A 6,284-nucleotide genomic window follows, 5' to 3' on the forward strand; every position below is an offset into this window, starting at 1 on the left:
GTTCAGCACTAGTGGACATTGGCAGTATAAGGTACTCCCATCTGGATTGCACGGGGCTCGTTCGACTTCCCAACGTCTCGTAGATAGAGGGCTTAAGCCCCACAATTCATATAATGTCGTGTACTTAGAAGACATTATCATTTATTCAGGTACTTGGGAGGAACACTTGCTGCAGATTTATATAGTTCTACTGACATTACCTAAAGCCTGCTTGCGTATTAATCCTGAGAAGTGTTTCTTCAGACTGACTGACGCCAAGTATTTGGGCTATCTGGTGGGCAGGGGAACTGTTAGAACCCACTGTTCAAAAGTTAATGCCATCCTCAATTGGCCCCATCCGATTACCAAGAGGTAAGTCCAAGCTTTTTTGGAATTAGCGAGTTACTACCGTCCGTTTGTACCTCAATTTTCAGAAAGAGCTACATCCTTGACTAATCTAACAAAGAAAAGGTCCCCTTTCAATGTGGTATGTGATGAAAAGACTGAAAAGACATTTCATGACTTTTGATTTCTCCTTTTATCCTCCAGACTGATGCTTCGGACACAGATCTAGGTGCCGTGCTGACCCAGAGCATCGATGGTGCTGAACACCCCATGATGTACCTGAGCCAGAAACTGCTGGACCAGGAAACCAAGTATGTGGCAGTAGAATGAGAGGGCTTGGTGATTAAATGGGCTGTGATCCAGCAGCTGTACTCTCTGCTGGGTTGTGAATTCACCTTGGTAACTGATCATACCTTGCTCCAGTGGATGGCCATACATTGGGAGTCAAATCCTCAGGTCAATAGGTGGTTCTTGGACTTGCAGCCCTATCGGTTCAAGGGCGTTTATCGCCAAGGTACTCTACAAGCTAACACTGATACTCTTTCTCGTGTTTACGACCTCTCGGATCGGGCTGCCTGACCTGATGGGTCTGGGCTGAGAGGGGAGTCGTGTCACACACGTGTGCTTAGGGGGCAGCTAAAGGGCCCAAACGAGCGTGAATGTGTGAATGACGGGGGAACAGGACAGAGTACTAATGCTTTTTTCTTCTCATCAACAGAAGAACAACAGCCAAAAAATACCTTGATTCCACAATCTCTCCACTTCCAGCTTCCACTAACCAAGACGTCACCTCCATCCTGTAACAATCACCTCAGTTCCGGTCCCTCGCAAATGACTTCACCTGATGACGTCAGCTGTCCAATGAAGAAAATGTCATTTCCACCTTTTCATTTCCTGCCAACTTAGTTACGATTATTGCTTGTCCTACTTTCTTTTTGTCTGTATAAAATGCCTCAGAAATCTCAATCCCGCTGTCTAATATCTTATCGTGCCATTTACAACCCAATCTGAAACTTTCCAAAGGAAGAAACGAAGCAAAACATTATACGGGGAAATCCCCAACCCTTAATAGCATTTCTGTGTCTTTTTATCGTTCAAAAAAAATATACAGTTGATTCCGCTTAATCGGGACACCAGTTAATTGGGGCAGCCATTTATTTGGGCCAAATTGTAAAGAACAAATCCAGACAGAGTAATCGTACATGTTTTCCATTCGGTTATTTGGGCCACCATTCCGCTTATTCGGGACAGGAGTCACTGGCTGTTTTAAAGCTGAGATGGGTAAGATGAAAATGAAAGAGCTCAGTTCAAACTAAATTTTCCAAGAATCGCACAAATTAAAGATAAGATAAGGAGTCCTGTTAAGCGAGCCACTCTGAGATGCCCGCAAGGAGCAAGAGAAGGGTTGAGCCAGTGTTATCCTTAGGAGCTTCTTGGTCATTTGCTTCGGGAGCTCCGAAAGTTGTGTTTGAAACGTGAAGTGGTGCTGAAGACATTTTGTATGCTGTACTTCGACACCGCCTTTTTGGTAAGTGATAATAAGCAGCAATTTTTTTACCACTTGTTTTAAATTGAGTCGTGCAAATCTCCTGAAAAATTTTGAATTCCATGACAGTTGATAGAATTCTTTTCTTATTTTCATTCATTATAAGGTGCCGTTGTTAGGATGCCATGGAAAGACCTAACGCTCTCCGATAAAATTGACTTGCTTGATAAAATCAAAAACCAAGCACCTAACACAAGCACCCGTATGCTGGAGAAGATGACGGGCGTTCCAAAATCAACAATTTTGCGTGTTTTAAAGAACGAGCAGAAATTGAGAGGTGAATGGGCATGGCGAGAAAATGCACAGGGAACATCCCGTAAACGGAAGCATGAAGGCAAGGAACCGGAAGTTAAGGACACTCTCAATCAGTGGTTCGCTAAAGTGACTACACGTGACATAGCTGCACGAGGCGTGCATATCAGTGGGCCTATTCTGAAAGCGAAGGCGGAGGATTTAGCTAAAAAGTTGGGTCATGACGAATTTAAGGCAACAGATGGATGGTTGTCTAGAGGGAAATCTAGGCATGAAATTAAGTTCAAGAAAGCACATGGCGAAAAAGGCAGTGCTGATGCTGACGGCGCTGAAAAGTGAAAGTCCAGTCAGAATGTCAGGAAGTGATAAAAGGAAATTGTTAGTTATAGGTAAAAGCGCTAAGCCTCGATGCTTTAAGGGGCTTAGAATGGACAGACTGCCAGTTCTGTACCATGCAAACAAAAATGCATGGATGACTTCTGAAATTTTTTCGAAGTGGTTGTCAGAATGGGATGTGGAATTGCAGCGCAAGTAGAAAAAAATTCTGTTGCTTCTTGATAATTGAGCGGCTCACCCTCACTTAGATTCTTTGAAAAATATTCAATTGGAATTTCTGCCTCCTAACACCACATCCATCCTGCAACCAATGGATATGGGAATCATAAAAAATTTGAAAACTTTGTATCGAGGCAAATTGGTGAGCTACATTCTGGAAGCAATCGAAGAAAATCTGCTGCAAGAAAGTTCAACAGCTATGGATGTTAGTGGAAAGATTAACATATTGCAGGCAATACAATTTGTATAAGCCAGAGCACTATCCAAAACTGTTTTGCCCATTGCGGTTGGAAGAACTCTGAGCAGTCGGAGACACGAACTGACATCAACTATGTTGATGAAACGACTTTGCAGGTGCAAAGTGTGGAAAATTACGAGGAATTTATCAGCATTGATGACAACATCGAGTGTTACAATGAAAATGAAGATTGTGACGATGCGATCGTTGAGGAAATTGCTACGAAATGTGAAGAGACAACAGATAACCAAGAAACTGACGAAGCCGATGCGCATGAAGAAATTCAGCAAGTGACTCATCAGGATGCCAGGAAATTTATCGCTGGATTGCGATTGTATTTCATGCAGACAGGCAACGAGGGCAGTCCATTATCTGTATTAGATGCATGCGCTGATTTTGTGCAATGCCAGTCCATAAAGAGAACAAGACAAAGCAAAATCGACGGCTTTCTTAATAAACAGGATTAACTATCAGTAACCACATGTATGAATCGATTTACTACCTTTCTCTTGTTATTTGGATAGAAGGGAATATTCTAATGTTTGGATGACAAATTTGTCAAGTCATTTTTAAAAGAATAAACAGCAATTTATGGTGTGCAACATATATTCAAACGTACGTAACATCTTTCTATTACAACAGTTTACCTTTTTTTGCAAACTTCACATAATTGGGCCAGCCGCTTAATTGGGGCAAAACGTCTCCATCCCGATGTGTCCCAATTAAGTGGAATCGACTGTATATATATATATATATATATATATATATATATATATATATATATATATATATATATACTTGCCATGTGCACCCAACTATGTTGCGTGTGTTAAAGTTGTCTGTGAAGGGCTCCCTGTTTAAACACGGCTGCCAGTCGTGAACTGGGCCCTTCATCACACAGCATTATGATTTTTTATAAGGGAAACAAAATTACAAAACAAAACCCTTAGAACGGCCTACTCGGAATCACTGTCCGAATAGTAATTATGTGGTGGTGGAGGAGCATTTCTGCTTCTCTCCGTTCACAGTCCGTCTTGTTTTCATGACGCTGTCATTTCCTCTCACAATCTCTTCTCAACCTTTCTCCAATCTCGCAGGTTGCTTTGTGGCAATCCAAAGAGTAAGGAAGAACCAATGCTTCTTTCTTGAACTCCAAACGCCGACTGATGGAAAATCACAGAAGTGTGCCCGACTTATATACTCTGACTGCCGACTCCAAGAAGTGGGTGAACATTCGATTTGGACAAAGTGCTGCCAACGACAGTTGATAGAAACACAAAAAACCACAGTCTCGACAACGAAGCAGGTGTCGATGCCAGATCTAAACACAAAGCACAGTGTCGACGCCAGATCTAAACACAAAGAGTGGTATCGACAGTGTTTGTAAACAAAAGTAACAACCAAGGTGTTGTGTATTCAGCCAGTACAAACAGCACGTAGTCTCCTTTAGTTCAATCCTCTTTAATCACCACACTCCAACCTCATCCAACGATCCTCCCCCTCACTTCCTCTCCTCCTCCATCACTACTGCCCTCTACTGAACACAGCAGGAACACCACACAAGGCAGTGAATTCATGGACAAACAAAGATCAAGATCCAAATGAAGATTATATATAAATATATATATATATATATATATATATATATATATATATATATATATATATATATATATATATATATTGTAGCAGTAGAGGCGTGTATCCACCTCTTGAACCCTCAGGTACCACTCCAAACACCAGGTAAAAGTACAAGACTCTTTTATTTTGCTATAATCCAGTGCACAAAGCACCCTCCACTCCACACTACTCATATAATCACTAACCACTACAATAATCACAATTCCTCCGCTCCCTGACACTTAGCCACCCTACCTCCCAGCTCAGCTCAGTGTACTGGGCTTTCCCAGAGTCTTTTATACCCCCTGACCCGGAGGTGTTCCTGTTCCATTACCCAGAAGTCCTTATTCCATCCGGGTCAGGGTAGAAGTCCTTTTCTTCAACCTGGAAGTACTTCATCTCTCCTGTTCACGTGACCCGGACGTGCTCCAGGTGCCCCCTGATAAGCTTCCTGCGGCACTTCCTAGTGCAGCGGAAGTGCCGCATGAGCACCTGGAAGTATTCCAGATGTCCCTGGTATTTCTTCCGCCAGCTCCTCCGGGTGTGGTGGAAGTGCTGACGTCCAGGGCTCCTCACTCGTCTGGGCGCCACCTGGCAATGGACAAGGGCACCTATAAGGTTGAGTTTCCATGCTCCATTCCCGTGGCCTCCATACCCACCAGGGCAGCTTTATAAAAAGCACACGTTTATTCTTCCTTAATAAACACAGTGTCACACAGCACACAATGCACACAGCAATAATCACCTTTAAATAAACTCTGTCTCAGTCCTTGGCCGCCTCTACTCTCCTCCTGGGAGCTTTGTCCTTCTCCCACTCCCGACTCTGACTCTCCGACTGTAAGGAGGCGGCCCCTTTTATTCCTGCCTGGATGTGCTCCAGGTGACTGATGACGTCCTTTGCCCCAGAACCACTCCGGGCCTCCCTGGCAGGTTCCTCCGCCATCTTGCTGAGTGTGGCGGAAGTAACTATATCCGGGTCCCACGAGGTTTAAAGCGCCCTCTGGCGGTGGCCATGGGTCCCAACGAGTCAGATCTCTTTTCCCGTGGTCCTCTCCTGCTCCATGGCGGTTGCCCCCTCATGGCCCGGAAGCCATTCCCGCCACCTTCCGGTCCCTTTAGGCATCCCAGCCAGGTAATGACCCCGGCCATCTCCGACTATATATATATATATATATATATATATATATATATATATATATATATGTGATATTAAGCCAGTCATTGGTCTGCCTAATAGAGGCTTGCTTAAGTCTGCCAGGCGCCAAATACTATAAGCTGGTTTCAGGTATAATAGGTCCAAAAATGGGAAGCTGGCAACAATATTATAAATATCACAAAAATAAAGCAAAACTCCTAGAAGTAAGAGGGTTACTATAAAGGAAAAAAGAAAATTATACAAATTTTTACAAAAAAAAGGTAAAGTACAAAAGTACAGTGCATCCAGAAAGTATCACAGTGCATCAATTTTTCACTTTTTGTTATGTTACAGCCTTATTCCAAAATTGATTAAATTCATTTTTTTCCTCAGAATTCTATACACAACACCCATAATGACAACGTGAAAAAAGTTTACTTGAGATTTTTGCAAATTTATTAAAAATAAAAAAATGCTCTCTAGAGCATATCTCCACCTCTCCCTACTATCACTACAGATCGCAATGTCATCAGCAAACATCATAGTCCACAGGGACTCCTGTCTAATCTCGTCTGTCAGCCTGTCTATCACCGTTGTAAATAAGAAAGAGCTCA

Source organism: Erpetoichthys calabaricus, chromosome 2, assembly GCF_900747795.2.
Source record: "Erpetoichthys calabaricus chromosome 2, fErpCal1.3, whole genome shotgun sequence".
Classification (NCBI taxonomy): domain Eukaryota; kingdom Metazoa; phylum Chordata; class Cladistia; order Polypteriformes; family Polypteridae; genus Erpetoichthys; species Erpetoichthys calabaricus.